The sequence below is a fragment of the Fukomys damarensis genome, unplaced genomic scaffold, assembly GCF_012274545.1.
Source record: "Fukomys damarensis isolate Sample0158 unplaced genomic scaffold, DMR_v1.0_HiC HiC_scaffold_25, whole genome shotgun sequence".
NCBI classification, from domain to species: domain Eukaryota; kingdom Metazoa; phylum Chordata; class Mammalia; order Rodentia; family Bathyergidae; genus Fukomys; species Fukomys damarensis.
Window position 1 is genome coordinate 27911419 of NW_022900937.1, and position 20618 is coordinate 27932036.

A 20618-nucleotide genomic window follows, 5' to 3' on the forward strand; every position below is an offset into this window, starting at 1 on the left:
CTCAGGATAAGTGATTAGTAATGCCGTGAGAATTGAAAGAAAGAATAAGCAGGCTCGGGGGGTGCACACCTGTAACCCGAGCACTCCGGAGGCCGAGGAAGGAAGTTGGCTGTGGGTCGGAGTCTAGCCTCGGTTACCTAGTGAGATACAGACCAATCTGAACTAGTGAGACCTTGTATCAAACAGCAACAAAAAACAAATGAAAAGAAAACAAAGAGATGTTCAGTATTGCTGGCGATGTGAATAGGCGGTAGAGTGCTTACCAAGAATGGAGCGAACTCCTGTGTTACATGCACAGCAATTCAAAAACAATTATATTAATGATATAGGTGGTTCCTCTACCAACAGAGCCCACTGAAGTGAGGCCTTCCCACAGAGTTTAGAATGCTGAGAGAAATGGAGGAGGTGTTGATGTGTGAGCAAGCGCAGGAGAAAGTGTTCCTGCTAAAGTTATTCCAAAAGACACTGCCTGTTACACGCACAGTGTGAGAGTCATTACACTCCGGCGTCTGCACGGACCTGTGATTCGGTAGGAGTAAAAAAGCGTAGAGGCAGCACCTCAAATAATTGCTAAAGTCCTTGGACTGTAGACACTTTCAAGAATTGGAATGCTGATGGAGGTGGACTTTATATTCCACATATAGGTGATTCTTGATTGTGCGCTGCCAACACTTAGGGGGATGTAATGTATTTATATATCTCCATTTACTCCTAAACACCATTTTCTTTATTATTTTATCATATGTTAGTTGAATACATCTATTGTTGAGCATTTTTCATATGTGAGCTTTTAATGTGAAATTAGTTGTGTCATAATGTGTGCTGCATATGGTATAATATTAACAATTGCTAATCCAGTTCATAGTACATAGTTAGATGACAGATCTGTTACTAAGCTAGGAACATACAGCATGCTACAATCTCTTTGTTTTTATTACTTCTTTAATTTTTCGAGCATATACAATGATGCTATGGGAAAATGACCAAAATTTTATGTGCTTCATTTTAATGTCAATACTTATTGTTTTACTGCCTTCCTTGTGTTTTCTGTGCATTTACTTATATGATCCTAGAGTTTTAATAGGTTTTCAGTGTAATAGATGACAATTTATTATGCGGTAGCCCAATTATAAATGCTTTAAATAGTTCTCATTGTGTTCTATAATCCAGGGTGAATATTGAGCTTGGAATTTGCAGTTATTTGTTGAGCTATCTTCATTTTTATCTTGCTCATGCTTCACTGGTTTCTGAAATGAGATATTTGAATATTAAGTTGAATTCTTTGTTGTTTTCTAATACATGCATTGTTTTAAATTTCTCTGGACGCACCCCCTGAAATGATAATATGTAAGTTCAGTTTCAAATATGAAAACACTAATAGTGTTATAAGCCATTCTTTCACACAAAAATTTGTGATTTAATCTTTATTTTTAAAAGTTTACCAAGCATTTTTCTGTTGTTGGTTTCCAGTTTGACTCCATTACTTCTTGAGAGCTCACTTGACATTATTTCCATTTCTTTCGATGTTGTGGAGCTCTTTACTATGCTCTGCTGATTTGCCTTGGTAAATATTTCTTGTGGTTTTGAGAAGATTGTTTCCTCTACATTTGTTAGATGAAGTATTCAGTAAGTCTGCTTGGAGTGATACTGATTTTTAAGTATATCATTATGATTTCTTTTGCCTTCTGGTTCTATTAATTATGGATATCATGTTTTTACTCTCCAGAAATATTTAAAAATCTCTGATTTTCACTTCAGTTTCAATTTTTTCCATATCTTTTGATGCTTTGTTGTAATTGACAGGTCCCACTTATTTCTCCCACCAGGTTTGCCAGGCTCTGTCCTATATCATTTTCCCCTAAGATACATATACTCCATACATCTTATGTTGTGCTGACAGTGTGTGGGGTCTCTGTCTTTTATAACTTCTTTGAGCTCTAATGGGCTGTTGGCCCTACCTATTAGGGAATATGTGCTCTCCAACTAACTTGGGGTGCTATGGCTTGCTGGCTGGGTTGAAGAATGAAAACCTTGTTGGAATACAGTGAGAAAAGTTAGTAACCCTGGACTACCAATTTCATGGAAGGAAGAACTACTGTTAGCCCAATTGTGAGGAGCAAGTCAGTTTTCCATACTTCCTATAGAGATGAATGTATGCTAGAGAGAAATGTGAGATGAATTATCAGTCTGAGAGCCATGGTCTTAGTAAGATCTTGTTTGCTTATCTGTAGCAGCACAAGAGCCTTGCTTTTTGAAGAGAAGTTTCAGGTCTTCCAGAGACTCACAGGAATAGCTTTTTCCTTTTGCGTGAACTTGTTCTTCAGCAGTTCACTTGAGATAAATTTTAATCTTGAAAGATGATTCCAATTACTCCTCTTTGCCCCTTTACTGCAATTGGTGTTGCAAAGATCCCTAAAAAAAAGCACTATTCCATTTTGGCTTTAACTGGTCTGCTGGATTTCCCTTGCTCCAAATTTTCACGAGCCTTTGGTCTCCAGGGCAAACATTAGGTTGTCCCCTGGGCAGGAGCTGGCAGGACTCTGGTCACATATATTTGCCATTGATTTCTAATTTCATTGCATTATAGTCTGATAATATGCATGGGATAATTTAAGTTCATTTGCATTTACTTATGCATATTCTGTGAACTAGTATGTGGTTTATTTTGGAGAACATCCTGTGTGCAGCTGAGAAGAATGTGTATTCTGATGTTGTGGGGTGGAGTACTGTAGACATCTACTAAGTCCATTTGTTCAAAAGTTTGGTTCAGTTCTGATATTTCATTGTTGATATTTTGTCTAATTGATTTGTCTATTTGTAACAGTGGAGTATTGAGGTCCTCCATTACAATTGTATTAGTGCTTGTTTGATTTTTTACGTCTGTTAATACTTGTTTTATATAGTGGGGTGCACTAGTATTTGGTTCATATGTATTTATGATTGTTATCTCTTCCGTTTAGGTTGTTCCCTTTAAAAGGATGTAGTGACCCTCTTTGTCTCTCTTAATTAATCTTAGCTTTTAATCCACTTTATCTGCAAATAGAATAGCTACCCAATCTGTTTTAGGGTTCCTGTTTTATAGAGTATTGTTTTACATCCTTTGACTTTCAGTCTGTCAGTTTCTTTTTGAATTAAATGTGTTTCTTGTATGCAGCATATTGTTGGATCTTGCTTATTGATCCATACTGCCAGGCTGTTTCTTTTGATTGGCGAATTGAGACAATTAATATTGATGGATATAACTGATATGTATTGGTTTATTTTTGTCATGTTATTCTTGGCTCCCTTTTCCCCCTCTGTTTAATTTCTTGCCTTGCCTGGTAGATTCGTTCTTCTGAGGTTTATGGAGTTGTAATCCTTTTTATCCCTTTCGAGAATATCTTTTAGAACATTTTGGACTTCGTGTTTGGTGTTCATGAATTTCCTTAGGTGTTCTTTGTCATGTAAGTATTTATCCATCAGCTTTGAAAGATAGTTTTTTAAGATACATCAGTCTGGGTTGGAGATTGTTTTATTTTAGGGCTTGAAATACTTTACTTCAAGCTTTCCTTGATCCGAGGTTTGTGTTGAGAAGTCTGCTATGATTCTGAATGGTTTTCCTTTATATGTGATTTGTTTCTTTTTTCTAACAGCTTTTAATATTCTCTTCTTGAATATTGTTGATGGGTAGTATTATTGAGTAATTTCTTTAGCAATACCTTGCCAATTAAACTTATTCCAAGTCCTTCTTGCCCTGATCAAAGAATTGGTTGATACAAGTCAAAAATGTTGCTAAACTTTATTTGAAAAGTGAATGGGAAAGGGCCAGGGATTTAGCTCATTGGTTCCATCGCCTACCTTGCAAGTGCAGGGTCCCAAGTTTGATCCCTGGTACCATTAAAAAAAAAAAGTGAATGGGAAAGAAAAAAAAATAGTTCTGTAGAGTGATCTTGGGCCAGATAAGAGACAAAAAAATATATATATATAATAATAGCCTGGGGATTTAGCTCAGTGGTGCCACCGCCTGCCTCACAAGCAGAAGGTCTTGAGTTCGAGTTCCCATACCCCTCCCCAAATGATAATGTGAAGAAAAGTACATCCTGTGACTGCGAGACACAGTATGGGCTACTGTGAAGAGTCATGGTAGTGGGCTCCACATGGCATCTGTGTCTTTATATATGTGCAATTCATATCTCATGAGAACCTACAAGAAGTTCTACATATGAGGTCTTGGAAATTTTTTGGCACTGTCCTGGTATCTTGTAATTGACAGGTCCTGCTTATTTCTCCAGCCAGTTTTGCCATGTCCTGCCTCGTACATCAAAAGGAGGAGAGTGACATGAACTTTCTAAGTCATAGAATAAAGTCTGCTGTAGAACAAATATTTGAGGACAAGCAATTGCAAACAAACTCTAAACAACACTGTCAGTGTTAACATGCAATGCTCAGATTTGCAGCTGCCTTGCATTTGACTTAGACATGAAAGGTTTAGAGTGTAAAGTCTGTTGTGCATTGATGTTTTCATATTGGAAATACATATTGTCATGTCAGTTCTTACCAGGAATTTCTCAACAAAATGGAATATTTTTTCAGTATTTCAATAAATATTGATATGACCAGCCTGGTTTTTAAAATGACCAGAAGTTTTCTTTGTTTTTAGTGTATATTGATATATTTCTTCATAATTTATTTTTTGATGGGAATAAGTCAGCTTTATTATAGTGACATAATTTTAGTGAGCATTAAGCTCTGATTTTTTTCCAATTTATCTTGTGTTTGACAGGATTGTTCTCTCTGTTATTTTTCTAAAACATTACATTGTGATTCCCCCCCCGCATACATGGGATCAAATTCAGGACCTTGCACTTTCAAGGCAGGTGCAGCACCACTGAACTAAATCCCCCACCTTCATTTTGATTCTTGAATCATTTATGGATAGTGATTTTATCTCTTTTGTCTCAGTGGTTATGTCTCTGATTTATGTTTATTGCCTTAATGACCACATATTAAACTTGGTCTCATGTGACTGACTTGTGAAGACAATGAATATACTTATTTCTGATTTTAAAATAACTGTACAGCGTCTTCATTCAGGGACCCGTGTTATAATTTTATGGTCCATGAGCTTTATCTAGGTAAGAAGTTTCATTTAATTATTTCTTCTTTAGAGGCCTTCAAGAAACAAATAGAAATTGAATTTTAGAAAAGGCTAATTCTTTTCTCTGATGGAGGGAAGTTTTACATTGATACTTAGGTTGTTTGATAACTTCTTTGGTTTTCCAGCATCCCCCTTATAATACTTGATTTGAAATTTTATATTATTTCTAAGAATTTATCTACAAACTAAAATTCATTGAATCATAATTTTGTTATATTTTTGTATTTCATACATATATAATATATATATATATCTTAATGTATGTATTGTTGCTTAATCAGAAATAGTGGCATGCACCTGTAATCACAGTAGTCAGGAAGGTGGCACAAGGTCAAAAGTTCCTGGGCTTCCAGGGTCACATAGTGGGATGCTTTTTCAAAAATTGAAATATCTATAACATTTATAATTAGTTTTGATTTTCATGTTATGTTTTGCTATTATATCTTTCTGTTGTAACTATCATGTTTTCTCATTTCCATTGTATTTGTTTATTCCTCTATTTTTAGTATATGTGTTGCTGAAGTGAGCATTTATTCCTCTGTTTTTGATTATAGGTTGTATATTCTGCATGAAGTGTGTTGCTAAAGATATTTGCTATATGCTATATATTGAAATGAGCATATTTTTTCACTATAACATTGTATATCAAAATTAAGATCTAATTCTATATGTCTAAACTCATTTCATGATTTTCTATGGAAGTAACAGATTATTTAATAATGTGCAGTACTTTGCATCAAAACCAAATGGTGGAATGAGAAAGTAGTTTAGTGGTAAAGTACTTGCTTTGTGTGACTAATATTCTGGATTCCTTCCACTCCTGCACTGATTGAAAAAAACACATAACATTTACAAAGCTGTTCCATCCCTATACTTTCTAATTCTTCTCTATTATAATCAGTGTAATATTTATATTTTGCAAGTACAATATTTATATTTTGTCCTAAGATGTATAAAGGTTTATTATGTCCTAAAAGAATTTATTATGAGTTGCCTATTTCTATATTTAGTAAACAGTCTAAATGTATCTAATATGCAGTGTCTGCATATTAAGTGCGCTAGAAAAATAATTGCTACGTTGCTTTTCTGAAGTTTTTTAAAATTTGCAATTTCAATGGCTACTTATGTATTAATGATTTAAATATTTTAACTTACAGCTCTTTGCTTTATCCTTTTTAGTACTTGAATTCCAGAGAATTTTAAAATATATTTGCAATTTTGTGCTTGTTACCCAGCAGCGCAAACTCATGGTTAAATTGAACATTTTTACATTGAAATTGTGATTTTCTTGCTTTAAGTACACTGTTTTTAGAATCCATGGTAGTAAATGTGTAGCACCACTCCCAGCTTCCTACATTTCCTATATAATAAAAAGTTTGGTGTCTGGAGTGAATAACAATAACACAGATATAAAATAAATGTGAATCAATACATTCTAAATTATCAAGTAAAGAGACTTGGGAGAAACATTTTATGAGAGAAACCTAATTAAAGTATGTTTCCTAGAACATGTGCACTGTGATATTTATCATAACATGTCCAACCATTCTTGTCTGCAGTGACTCCAAATGCATGCACTTTCTTGTAGTCAGTGCTAATAAAACCCATCTAGTTGCTAGACTCTGGCTTAACCTTTAATATATCATACTCTATTCACCATTCATTCAATGGTAAATATTAATGAAAGGGAAATAAACTTCTCTGTAGCTAAAGCTGGATTTGCTAACAGGGAAAGATGACTTCCCTCCAATTCTTTCAACATGCCAGGGCCTGTCTGGGTCCAGCTCACTCAAGAATTTTCTTTGTTCTTACACAGTTTTATTTCTGCCTTCCTGCCCTATGCAAAATATGAAACTCAGTGCACTGTGTTAACTGATGAAGCAGCTATATGTGAAACTCCAACCAGTAAGATTGCTGGGCCCATATGTAAATAAAGCATTGATACTTGTAACTTTCTGACTAATGAAATGATGTTAAATGCCTCATTCCTATAACCCTGACCCTTCCCTAAGGGTACAGAAACCCAGGTCTGGCTCAGTTGGTCAGTCAATTTCTTTGCAGAGAAGTCCCGGACTGACCTGCCAGTGTTCAGAATAAAGCTGTGCACTTTGTCTCAGAGACTCCTTGGTTCATCTTTCATTCTTCTGGACTACCTGTGTTGAGCTGTAACACTAGAGCTGTATATACTGGCTGGCACTTTGCTGCTACAGTTTGGAGGCTTGTCCAGGATGAATCAACTGCCCTGACCCCTTGATCATCAGTTGAAGCCCTTGTGGAAGGAGCGGGGGGTCCTCCCTGGCCCCTTGAAGAGGTTGTGTATCCTTAGAGTCCTTTCTCTGAGTCTCTCCAGAGGACCCGGATGACAACTGCTTGCAGCCTGTGGCTCTCCTAACCCAAAGGGAGTAAGGATTGTCTGGTCTGGCAGCAGAGGAGATAAGACCCTGGAGCTTTCTTACTAGAAAGTTAGACCTGCTCCAGTTTTGTGCAGAAGGTGGGTCTGGTGGCCCCTCTGTGAGAACAGAAGATTCTCATGTGAGAATAAAAGCTCTCACCTGTTTTTTTTTACTCAGTCCTGGTTGCAAGAATGAAGGCTTCTCACGTGTTTTTTATTAGATCTTGGTCTCAGTTTGCCAGTTTGAGGGACCTCTGAGGGAAGTGGGTTGGAATGTTTTAACCTCTGAATGTTTGTCATGTGAAAATATGTAGAAGGTGACATAAGCCTTAGGCTTTCCTGTCCTTACTGCTCCACTAGGAGAGTTTTCTTTTATAGGCTCTAATTTTGGTCTTTTTGCTTCATAGATTGTAACTTCTGTTTCATAGGTTCTAGACGTTTGTTTCATAGATTCTTGTTTTTGTTTCATAAATTCTGTACTTTGTTTCAACTTTTGTTTCAAAAGTATCTTAATTTTAAGTTGTGTGTTTTATTTTTGTTTTGTTTTGTTTGATGCCGGGGATTGAACTTGGATTCTTGTGCTTGCAAGGCAGGCAGGCGGCAGAACCACTGAGCTAAATCCCTGGCCCATTAAGTTGTGTGTTTTAAATATTTGCTGATTTCTTGTTTCTCTTATGCATTGTCCTTTGTTAAAGTTACATTTTATTTCTGTTTTGTATATGTTGCATTTGGACTTAGTTACTTGGAAGGCAGCTATGCTCACCACTATACCACCAACGCCGCACGCCCCGGACTTAGTTACTTAAAAGTGTTATTAAATGCGTTTCTTATGAAATTATCTCAGTTAAAGACAATTCAGTCTTTTATCTGTCCCTTATAGAATGCCAAACAGTGGTTGCTCTGCCAGCTAGTAATTGCCTTAAAGTCAGCTGCCACTCTCAAGACAGAGAACAGATTTCTCCACTTGTCCTCCAGTGAATCCCCACTCCCATTGAAGCCAATGGCAGATGGAATGTTGAGCAGATAGGCAGTTGGGTTCCTTTTGGAGACAGAGCTCTGATTGTGTGGAACTAGGGGTAACTGAGGTGACATGAGGGGTCATGGCCAGGGCTACTCTCTGGCAGATACCCAAAGGTCCCTCAGAAGAAACTTGCTCCTGACAGCCCATCTGGGTAATAAGCAGAAAATCTCCACATCTCATCCCTATCTGAGCTCCTCAGTGAGGTGAAAGGGAATCTCTGTCAGTGATCATCAGATATCTTCTGTCTCAGAGTAATCAGAAATAATGCTATGGGAGCCCTTTCTTAAGCCTCTGCTAAGAATTGAGCTACAGGGTTGGACTGCTTTCTCTACTAGTAAGATAGAACTCCATGTCAGATGTGAAAAACAAATCTTTGATAGATTAAAAACTACCCAAACCTCCCCTCAAGGCATGGTCTTCATCATTTGTGTGTGTAGGAAAAAATACCTTTGCCAATAGGTTGTGGACTTTGGAACTTTCACTGTGGACTTTATAGAGTGCTATATGGTGATTTTTTGGGATGTTTAAATGGCTTAAACTTTATTTGGACTTTTTCTCTCTGCTAGTGAATTAGAAACTCCCTTTAAACTCTTCTCCAATTTGTTGGGAGTTCATTTTAAAATAAACCACCTTATGGTTAGACTCCCTTTCCTTTTGAGGGGTGAAACTGAGACAGCTTACACAGGCTATTTTGTCTTACACTAGGAAAATAACAGCCACTTACTGACTTGCATTTCTGTTTTATATATTAACTAAAATAAAATTATTTAGCCAACCTTTCTCCTCCTTCATACATGTGTAGGAAATTGATAAGGGTGCCTTTAATAATATGTGGATTTTGGCTGCTAAGAAAACCTGTGAGTTTCAAATACTTACTGAATTTAAAATGGATCTTAAAGGAGTAAACTGGTCTGCTGCTAATAAAGGTGATCTAGGTGAAAGGCTGAGGTTTTTCTGCCCTAGGGCCCAGGACAGAATCTCTGACCTATCATCCCTAGAGGTGATCTCTTTTGACAAAAAAAAAGTGCCCTAATTTGATTGTTGACCAGTTTTCTTTTTCAAGGAACTAGAATGCAATGGTTTAAATCTCTTGGCTTGCTAGCAATACTTCCTTCTCTAAACATGATTGTTATAGCTAAAGAGAATTGTAATTTGTGCTGAAGTAAGGATATGTGTTTACTAAGAAAGATAAGATTGCAGTGCTGGTAAAGGATTGGAAACTCCATATATGAACCTCATACTACTTTGGAATGTATTAAGGAACACTGTAATATTTTTCTATATCTACAGAGAGTGTGCCTGCCTCCAAGAACCAAAATAAAATACAAAGAAAAGTATTGATTATGATGCTATCTTACAACTAAAATTATACTGTTAAAAAAAAGGTCAAAATTGCCTTATGTTCAGATTTTCTTTACATTAAAAAGTAATCCACAAGGGCCAGGGATTTAGCTTAGTGGTTCCACAGATGCCTTGCAAGCACAAGGTCCTGCATTCGATCTCTGCTACAAAACACACACACACACACACACACACACACACACACACACACACAGTAATTCTTGGTTGTGTTTAAAATAATTTATTTAAAGAGGAAAGCTTTAAATAATATAGATAAAACACTTATTCTCACTCTTTTAAGAGGCAAAAAAGAAGCCATTCAGGTTCTTTGATGATTGGTTTAATTTTCTGCTTGGCAGTGCAGTTGGAGTCAATCATGGCTTTTGTCTCTAGAGACATATTTTGCTAAGGACTACAGATCCACCATAAAAAAAGCTCCTGATCTTAATTGTCTTTCTACACCTGAGATGGTCACCTTTTTGTCCTTTCTCCACTGCCTGCCGTGCTCCTGAGAAATAACACAGTTCTCAACAGTATTTGATTCAAGGCACTTCCCTCCTGTTGGCTGCTGTATTTCAAGACAAAAATTCCAGAATGGTGAGTTTCCCCTCCCTGGAACCCTTCCAGAGTAAAGCTGATCTTCACTTATTTCTGGGCCATAAAAAAACTGGTTTAAGTTTAATCCTAAAACTATTGAAGACTAAATGTAAATGTTATCCTTAATTTATCTTTCAGTCCTTAGGCAGAATTATAGATGAACTCCTCTTATGTTCCTCATGAATGATAATAGATAAATGTAATTAAAGACATGCTTCCCCCAGGTTGCCACATGATCCAAATAATGTCAGCTGGTTTTACAAATACAGTACATATTGTTGTCTACATATAATAACTCAGGAGTCTTTTATTGGTCAAACATAATGTGTTAATTATTATGATCTGGCTCTCACAGGTCATGTAAAAATTTGTTAAGATAATTAAATACACTCTTAGGCTTAAGAAAACTACTGGAAAGGACTCCCCTTGGTAAATAAAGGAATGGCTTCCTGGAAAAAATTTATTCCAGCCTTTCCTCACAAACCTCAATAATCTTCATACCCTTGTGGGAAATACATTGCTAAACATATTTTTATTGTGATGCATATACATTGGTCATGGTTGAATAACTAAGTTTTCTGTGGGAAAGAAATAGGGTTTATTTAAAATGCTCTTGGTATAAAACAGTTAAGGGACAGAGGATTTATATAACTAATACTCATTGTTATTTCATGGTGTGCTAAATATCATTTATGCCTTCTGGGTGTACAGGTATTCTAAGATATTGTTTATAGTAATGATCTTTTTGACTCAGGTATCTGCCTTTCTCTTATGCTCCAGCTTCTTATGGTAAAATATACATATCAAGCTAACAGGAGATAACCAATAAAATAATAGTTTTTCTTATGAACTTGTGTGATGGATGTTATATGTCACTAGACTTAAGGGTGCTAAGATGTCAAATAGTCCAAACAATGTCACACATTAAAATTAAGGGCTAAACATTATAAACTTCTAAGGTACATTTATAGGCTGATACGTGTGTTCTCTTTAGATGACATCCTATTAAAGGATAACAAGTAAGAGTTTTCTGTATGACATTTAATGTCTTGTAATCAAATAGAGATGTTTTCCTAAAAGACTATTCTATACTAAGACAGACATTTGAGTGTATTGCAAAGGTATCATGAGTCTCATGACAAAATACTCTGTGTGGCTGTTAATCTTAAGTTTTTCTATATAATGTATAACTGTTGTCTGTTAACATTCTACAGGGATTCAACTATAAAAACAACCATGGTTGATAAAAATAACAGTTCTGTAGCTATTCTTTATATTTCAAAAGTGATTAATGTCCAACAAAATTATAATAGTGACCTTCTCTTCTGGATTTTCAACAACTAAAAATTGGAGACCAAAACTAAAAAGGTAACTGGGCTAAAACATAGCTAATATTTTGGCCCTGGCCCCCACAAGATCAAAAAAGATCCAGGACACAAAGGAACCTTTCCTACAGGATCCTATATCTTTGGAAAGTCACTCAATCTCCTGAGCAGGAAGATTGCTGGGCACCCAAAGACAAATGTACTTTGTGCCAAAGGAGGCTCATTAAGAGGGAAAAGTTTCTCACGCTTTCACTGAAAGCACTATGGTCAAGCAAGGCCATGACCCATCCTGATGGGTGACACTGACAGGAGATGAGAGGCTCTGTACATGGTTCCAAAATAATGCCTAAGGAGACTTAACTGACCTTGATAACAAGAGGTTCATACTAATTGACACAGGTCTCAGTTTAACTTGGTCTAAACATCCAGCAGAAGAGAATAACCAAAAGAGGTATAAAATAGTGCCATAGTAATAAAGCTAGATATAAAAAGAGGCTCCTATCACTGACCCCTTGTGGCAGTTTCCAGCTATCTGGTAGCTGACCATGGTTATGAATCATTAGAAAAAACTACGGTTAAAAAAAGAAGAAAAACTATAGTAAAATTAATAAGAGCTCTACTGGAGTTTTAAATTTATTGGCTAAATTTTTTCCTTCAAATTTTCTCTATCTTACAGCTAATACTGGAGAGACTTATAGATAACCTCCATCAATAAGGGTCTAAGAGCAAACAGGTTACAATCACTATTTCAGTTCTTTCCCCAACCTACCTTTCTATTCTAGTGCTCATGCTTAGATTATACATGGTCTAATCTCTTTAAAATTTTGTTTATTCTTGCCTAGAGGCTATCAGACTCCAAATGGTCTTGCAAATGGAACCAAAGACAAATGTGCTAGACTTCTTTTATCAGGATCCACCAGATTAGCCTTGTAAAAAGTTCATAACTGCTAAACTACAATGCAACTTCTATGTTGGATTCTAAAGTTCCATGGATCTTCTCCTTATCCTCTTTGTGGAAGGCTATTACTAGTTTTTCCTGGTAAGATCACTTGTTATTTATATTCATAAGTGCCTTGACCTTATTATTTAGCCCATGTGTTCTTAAGTGTTTCTTTGTTTTTTGTCTCCTGCAGACTTAAGGCTACCCAAGATGACAATACCTGGTGCCTATTGAGGGCCTTTAGATTAACACTCTGCAGAGTATCTCTGACTGCTGATCACAACTATGACCTTCTGCAGCCAGAAGTAGTCAGAATGGTCTTCAGCCCTTGGCCCCTCATGGCAGTTAGGTGTACTTCTTCAGAGGGAAAAGTATTATAGAAATGTAAGTTAATTAGATATCTTGTAGACAGTTACACAGCCCCCCCACCAAGACTCCAGCCCTCAAGGAACCAACACAGCAAGGAGCCAAAATGGAGAACAACTGAGGCATATTCACTGGTTCCACTGAGATTACTGGAAGAAGCTGTTAAAGTTTCAGAGATCCAGGCATGGACTCATCGCTCTTGAATTAAGAAGGTCCATCATGATGACTCCTGGGAGGCCCACACCAAGGAGACAACTCCCTTAAAGATTACCCTGACAAGACAGGGTGCTCAAAGCCCTGCTCCTGTAACTCCAGATGCTGACAGGTCAACAAATGGCTGAAGCCTGAGGACCTCAACCCATGAACTATTGCTATGCATTCCAGACTTGGTCTTTCCCTGACATCTTTATCCTTGCCTAACTCACAGTGATGGCCTTTACACTTTACATAGGCTTAGTGACTGTTACTCCAGGGGACTGAAACACTTCTCAAAAATGTTTTCTTTTAGCCATATGTTGGGATTTTGTGCTGGTGTTTGCTGTCTTATCCTGTTTGTCCTAGTCAATGTAAATATACTGGGCAGCCAACCTACGTATCAGATATTCGAAGATTGACTGTACCCCAGACCTGACCACAGGTTTAACGCACAATACTGTTTTAGACATCCAGAAGTGAAAGCCAAGACAAAAGAGTGTTTCAGTATTTTTTGATGCTTGTCCCGTATAACATTATGGATGGCCCCATATAACAACTGATTGTAGGGGAATTTGGTGAGAACAAGATACTGTGCAGAAAATGCTGGTAAATATTTATCTCCCAGATGGAAAAACCCACCAGCTGATCAACACTGTAGTCTGGACTGGGTTGGACCCAGGTATCTATGCCATCGTTATGGTGTGGCAATTGGAATGGCCCATACTATTACATGGACTCAAGGGGACCCTTACTCAAACACCCCCCAATGGCAGGATGTTCTGATTGTAAGCAAGGTAAATATAACCCCTTGCAGTTTATAGTTAAGTACCCTGTAAACCCCAAGATGGATTCTCGGCCAACTTGCAGATGTAAGAGTAGATACCTGAGGAAAGGACCCATGGTGGATTCTCCAAATTAAATTAGGATGGAAAGTCCCATTCCAATCAGAAAAAGTAAGATTGCCCATGCCCAGAAACCCCATTCTTAGCAAAGCTATAAAAGTAAAAACTGAAAATCAAAATGCCACAGAACTAATCGAAATATATAGCACACACTGAGTATTGCTGGCCTCAGACCCCATCCTTGCCTCTGACTGTTGGTTATGTGCACCCCTATCTCCCCTTACCTATTGAGGGATAGGAATATACACGTCACACCCAACCAAATCAGACTGCCAATGCCCCTAGATGACTCTTAAGTCATTCTGCTAAAAATAATGTAACAGCAGACTGTGTAGAAACTGTCACTACCAAAACTACCATTGATGCCCCAACAGGAACTTTCTTTGTCTATGGAGATGGACCATATCACTCTTTCTCACTAACTTATCAGGGGATGTGTGCCTAGGCCATCCTCATCCTAAACTTGTCCGTATATACATCAGATATTATGTCACAGGTCCCCACTAATCTTTGGGTCCCTTCCACTAGAAAAAAAATGGGTCCTGTGGTATTACCCATTCTTGCAGCCCTGGCTATTGTATACCACCTCACTTTAGGAGCCATGGCTGTTGGACCGGGACAACAATAGAATGCTCTGGGATGGCAGAATGCGGATGACTTAGATGCTGTCCAACGAGCCCTGGGAACAATGCAAAATCAAATAGACTCTTTGGCAGACGTAGTCCTCCAAAACAGGAGGGCCATAGTCTTGTTGACAGCCCAACAAGGAGGCACCTGCCTGTTCCTGGGAGAAGAATATTGTTATTATACCAACTGATCAGGAGTAGTCAAAGAAACTATATAACAACTAAAGGAAAGGATCAAACAGTACAAAAAGAAATACAAACCACAAGAATCTTGGTGGGATGCTTTAAGTAAATGGAGACCATGGCTAGGAGCCATATTAAGACCCTTGTTTGTGGTTGTCATACACCTAACAACAGGGCCTTGTTTCATAAACTGGTTTATATGATTTGTCTCCCAATGTCTCAATTCTATAAAGATCCAGGAATCTTACCAACTCCTGATGACCTCAGAATCAAACACATGTAAACCTGCCAAAATATAAACTCTCCAGATAAAGAATCAACTTGAATCAAAAAGTGGAGGAAATGAAAGTAAAATAAACTTCTCTTTAGCTAAAGCTGGACTTGCTAAAAGGGAAAGATGGCTTCCCTCCAATTCTTTCAACATGCCAGGGCCTGCCTGGGTCCAGCTCCTTCAAACATCTCAAGAATTTTCTTTGTTTTTAAACAGTTTTGTTACTCCTGCCTTCCTTCCATATGCAAATAAGATGAAATTCAGTACACTGTATTAACCGATGAAGCAGCTATATGTGAAACTAACCAATAAGGTTGCTGGGCCCATATGTAAATAAAGCATTGATACTTGTAACTTTCTAACCAGCGAGATGATGTTAAATGCCTAGTTCCTGTAACCCTACCCCTCTCTAAGGGTATAACAACCCAGCTCTAGCTCAGTTGGTCAGTCCCTTTACAGAGAGTTCCCAGACTGACCTCAGTGTTAAAAATAAAACTGTACACTTTGACTCTGAAACTTCTGGGTGTGTCCTCCATTCTCCTGATCTGTGTTGAGCTGCTGTATATACTGGCTGGCACTTTGCTGATTGATTTAGGGGGTTCATCTGGAATGAATTGATGAATTGACTACATTGGTCATTTGGTCATTGGTTGAAGCCCTTATGGAAGGAGCAGGGATCCTCCCTGGTACCTTGAAGAGACAGCGTGCCCTCAGAGTCCTTTCTCTGAGTCTCTGGAGGACCAGGGATGACAACCACCTGCTGCCTGGGGCTCTCCAAACCCAAAGGGAGTAAAGATGGATTGCCTGGTCTCATCGTTGGAGGACGTAAGACCCCAGAACACTCTTCACTAATTTGTTTGGTTAGACCTGCCCCAATTTTGGTGGAAGGAGGGTGTGGCTGTCCCTCTATGAAAATGAATAGTTCTCATTGTGAGAGCAAGAGCTTTCTCACCTGTTTCAGTTCAATCCTGATGGGGCTTGAATGTTTTAATCTCTGAATGCTTGATGATTGTGTGTGTGTGTGTGATTGTAATGGATGGTATAAGCCATAGACTGTTCCATCTGTGCTTCTTGGAAAACGAAAGGCTCCCTCTCGGAGCTACAGAGTGTGAGTGGGCTCGCTCTGCAATACTGTCTAAATAGGGCAAAATGGGACATTATGTGATGCATACCAATAGCCTGCCCCATCTTTAAAGTGCCCAAGAGGCCCACAGTCAGACAAGCTCCTCTGTGGACTGTCCTCAGTGGACTGTCCTCTGGGTGTCCCCCACCCTCTGTCTCGCCATCATTCACAGGTGCACTACATACATATAGGGAGTCAGAATGGGTGCAAGTCAGTCAAAACATACTGCCCTTGATTGTATGTTGTAGAATTTTAAAAGGGGCTACTCTGATAATTATTGGGGTGAGAATGAAACCCCAGAAGCTCTGTACCTTTTGCAAAACTGACTGGCCAAAACTTTCCCAAATGCCCACTAGAAGGAACCTTAGATGTTGACATTGTTCCCCAAATTTAAAAGAAGATTATAAAGCCAGAGAAAGAAGGCCATCCTGACCAGTTTCCAAATATAGATTCCCTAGATCAGTCTTTGCCTAAACCTATCACCCTGGCTCCGTGTCTGCACTATGGGAAGGACAGACACTATCCTGATGACCCAAGATCCTGTAAGCCCTCAAAAACATTTAATTGGAGGCCACCAAACAAAACAAAACAATCAGAATGGCTCTATCCAATCTTCTGGAGGAACCAGCCAAGGGAGAGTTATGGCTGCCTCCACCCCATGTGCCACAGCCCCAAGCCACTGCTCCAGTGCCACCACTCACACCTGCCACTAGTCCTACTCCACCATTGCAGCTGGCCACACCTGACTCCACCCCAATGATGTCATCTGATCCCACCTCATCAGTGCTCCCTCCATCAGTTCCAGTTCCTGTTCTTACCCAGGCTCTTCCAGTGCTATGGCCTGCCTTTCTGATGACTTCTTCAGTTCCAGTTCCTATTCCTGCACAAACTCTTCCAGTGCCAAGGCCTGCCCTTGTGATAATTCTCCAGTTCCAGTTCCTGTTCCTGCCCAAATACTTCCAGAACAGAAGCCAAGTTTCACTTCTTTCCCAGCATATACAAGACTTGACACTATGCCAATACCCGAGAGGTTACCTGAACTTGCCCTAGTCTTTTTGCCTCTGATGAAGCTCAGTGCTGTCTCTTTGAACCCTGCTGCCGAAACACCACCTCTGATCAGCCACCCAATTTGAAACCTCCCCAGGTTTTCAGTTACCATTACATGAATAACCAGGACCACCCAGTCAACCTACCTTCAGATGTTACCAGCCCTTCAGTACCAGTGATTTATTGAATTGGAAAATATCACCATCCTTCATATACTGACCAGCCACAAGGGATTATAGAGCTCATCTCCAGTTTCCAGACTTACTAGCCCAACTGGGATGATTGCCAACAGCTCCTCACAAACTTCTTCAATACAGAAGGACACCACATCATGAATGGAGCCCAAGAAAGGTTGGAACCACAAGCAGGCACAGAACCCAACCCAGATCAATGGATAGCTTTAGCCTTGCCCAAAGATCAACTGGTATGGAACTCTAATACTGAAGATGGATAGAAAGCCCTAATCAGTACTGAAATTCTCTCCTCACTGGTATCAAAAAAGGAGGAAAGAAGCCTGTAAATATAGCAAAGAGAACAACAATTGTCCAAAAATCAGCGGAAAGCCCTGTTGAGTTCTGTGAATGGCTCTGTGAGAACTACTGAATTTATGCTCCATATGATCCTTAAATAGAGTGCAACCAACAGATAATTATGCAGTTTTCATCACCCAGTCAGCTGATGACATTCAAAAGAAGATCCAAAAGACTGAGGGGTTCCCAGGCACGAATACTACCCAGCTACTGCACATTGCCCAGAAAGTCTTCATGAATAGAGAGAAGGAAGGGAGAAAGACAATATGACCAAGCTGCTCTTGTGGCAGTTATGGGAAAGGCACCTCCTAATGCAGCCTGACCTTACCAACAACAAAAGGAAGATTCCAAGGCCTTGCAGATTAAAAATACTAAAAGGGAAATTCCCTTAGCAGACCAGTGTGCACATTGTAAAAAATTTGGACATTGGAAAGAAATGCCCATTCTGCCAAGGGGAAAAGGAACCCAACCAGGCTGACCCTCCAACACGCCTGAAGCTCGCAGACCTGACCTGCTCTTTGCTTTACCAAGCCTAACTGAGTAGGACAGACCAGACGTTATAACCTGGGCCCCCAAGAGCCCACAGTCACTTCAAAACTATGGGGCAAACCTGTGACTTTTATGATAGATAGTGGGGCTGAACATTCAGTAATAACTCAGTTTGTTGCACCAATAGGATCTTGATATGTTCAAGTAGCCTCTGAAGTTTCAGTTGAACGAAAGTTTTGCCAAAGCCGATCCTGCGAGATTGGGAGCCACCTAGTCAAACAGGAATTCTATATATGCCTGAATACACAGTCCCACTCTTGGGACATGTCCTCCTCTAAGTTGGGAGCCACTATTTCCTTCACACCAAACCAACCAGCCCCACTCAGTTTCAACCCCAAAACATCAAATATGATCTTGACCCTGATTATTCCCTGGGAAGAATGGCACTTCCATCAGACGGAACTGCCAGATGGTCAAAACCCTGAAATTTTAAAAACACTTTCCATTGATCTGGGCCAAAGACAACCCCCTGGGACTTGCCAAAAACCATGGCCTATTGGTAATTGAACTTCATTCAACAGCCACCTCTATCAAACAGTATCCAGTGTCATAGGAGTCCTGAATCAACATCCAACCTCATATTTCCTTCCTGAAACAATCTGATAGACTGTCAGTCACATTGGAATACCCCTCTCCTTCCAGTGGAAAAACCCAGTGGAGACTATAGGCATGTACAAGAACTCTGCACCATCAATGATGCTACCGTCACTCTACATTCCACTGTTCCAAACCCATGTAATCTGTTAAGACTACTTCCCACAGACACTGCCTGGTTCACTTGCCTGGATTTAAAAGATGCTTTCCTCTGCTTATAAATTTCACCATCCAATCGAGAACTTTTTGCCTTCAAATAGGAAGATCCTGAAACAGCAAAAGGGCCAACTCACCTAGACTCACCTACCACAAGTGTTTAAAAATTCTCCTACTCTTTGGGGAAGCACTAACTGCTAATTTGGCCAGGTTCCCTCAGACTGACTATAACAAGAGTTAAAACATACAGATGATTTATTACTTTGTACCCCTGAACAATCAGACTGCTGAGGAACTCGGTCTCTCCTCCATGATCTACTGACCATAAGTTATAAAGTCTCCTGGAGAAAGGCCCAAATCTGTAAATTAAAGGTGCAATAACTGGGCTTTGACTTAGAAAAGGGAATCTGATGGTTAGGGCCTGAGAGAAAATAATTCATTTGCTCCATTCTGAGATGGGAAAATAAGAAACGGCTCTGGGAATTTTGGGGAGTTGCAGGATTCCGTCACATCTGGATTCCAAGGTTTGCTGAAAAGGCAAAGCCCTTCTGTGAGATGTTATCAGGAGACACAGATGAGCAAACAACATTTAAATGGAATACAGAACAAGCTAATTTAAGGCCCTGGAGCAAATGCTTTAGACTACTCCTGCTCTCAGCATACCTGATGTAACCAGACCCTTTAACTCTTTCATAGATGAAAGGAGACACTCGGCTTCAGATGTCTTGACCCACCAATGGGACTCTGGAGAGGCCCATTGCATATCTGTCAAACAATTTGGATCCTGTGGCAAAAGTTTGCTCTCCCTTTTTAAGAGTGCTGGTAGCAGCCATCCTCCTGATTAAAGAAGCTGAAAAACTGACTCTGGGGCAAAATTTAACTGTTCTACGTACTGTTGTGGAGCTTCTCAACAAATGGGGACACTGTTGCCTTTCAGACAGCTGAATCAGTGTTAAGGATTGCTCTATGAGAATCCCTGACTTACCTCCCAAGGACAAAACCTCTAAACCCAGCCACCTACCTTCCCACTGAGTTTGGCCATCCAGACCTTGATTGCCTATCAGTGATTGATGAACTTTTAGCTAGCAGACCAGACCTGCAGATAGAACCCTTGCCTGATGCTGAGTTAACTGTTCACGGGTGGAAGTAGCTAAGTCAAGAATGGTATCCATCAAGCTGGATACACTGTTGTCACCATGAAAGAGGTGCTCCTAGTCAGAACTCTCCCACTAGGCTGGTCTTCACAGAAAGCAGAACTATATGCCTTGATCCAAGCACTTATGTGATCAAAAGTAAAAAAGGTAAACATCTATAATGACTGCA

At 39.2% G+C, this 20618-nt stretch overlaps 1 protein-coding gene and 1 long non-coding RNA gene across 4 annotated transcripts in view; both read left to right on the forward strand.

Annotated features, from left to right (window-relative positions):
* Positions 1 to 15291, forward strand: part of LOC104865496 — a 16599-nt gene extending 1308 nt beyond the window's left edge. Inside the window, exons 2-4 of one of the 3 annotated variants that reach the window (XR_781170.1) lie at positions 10256 to 10488; positions 12656 to 12852; positions 12947 to 15291. This is a non-coding gene — a long non-coding RNA (uncharacterized LOC104865496). The remainder of the gene's footprint in view (positions 1 to 10255; positions 10489 to 12655; positions 12853 to 12946) is intronic. The other 2 variants (XR_002025513.1, XR_004514308.1) reach the window with 2 other exon arrangements.
* LOC104865498 (zinc finger protein 14) overlaps positions 1 to 20618 on the forward strand; it is a 67348-nt gene that overhangs the window by 33964 nt on the left and 12766 nt on the right. The gene's annotated exons all lie outside the window — the stretch shown is intronic.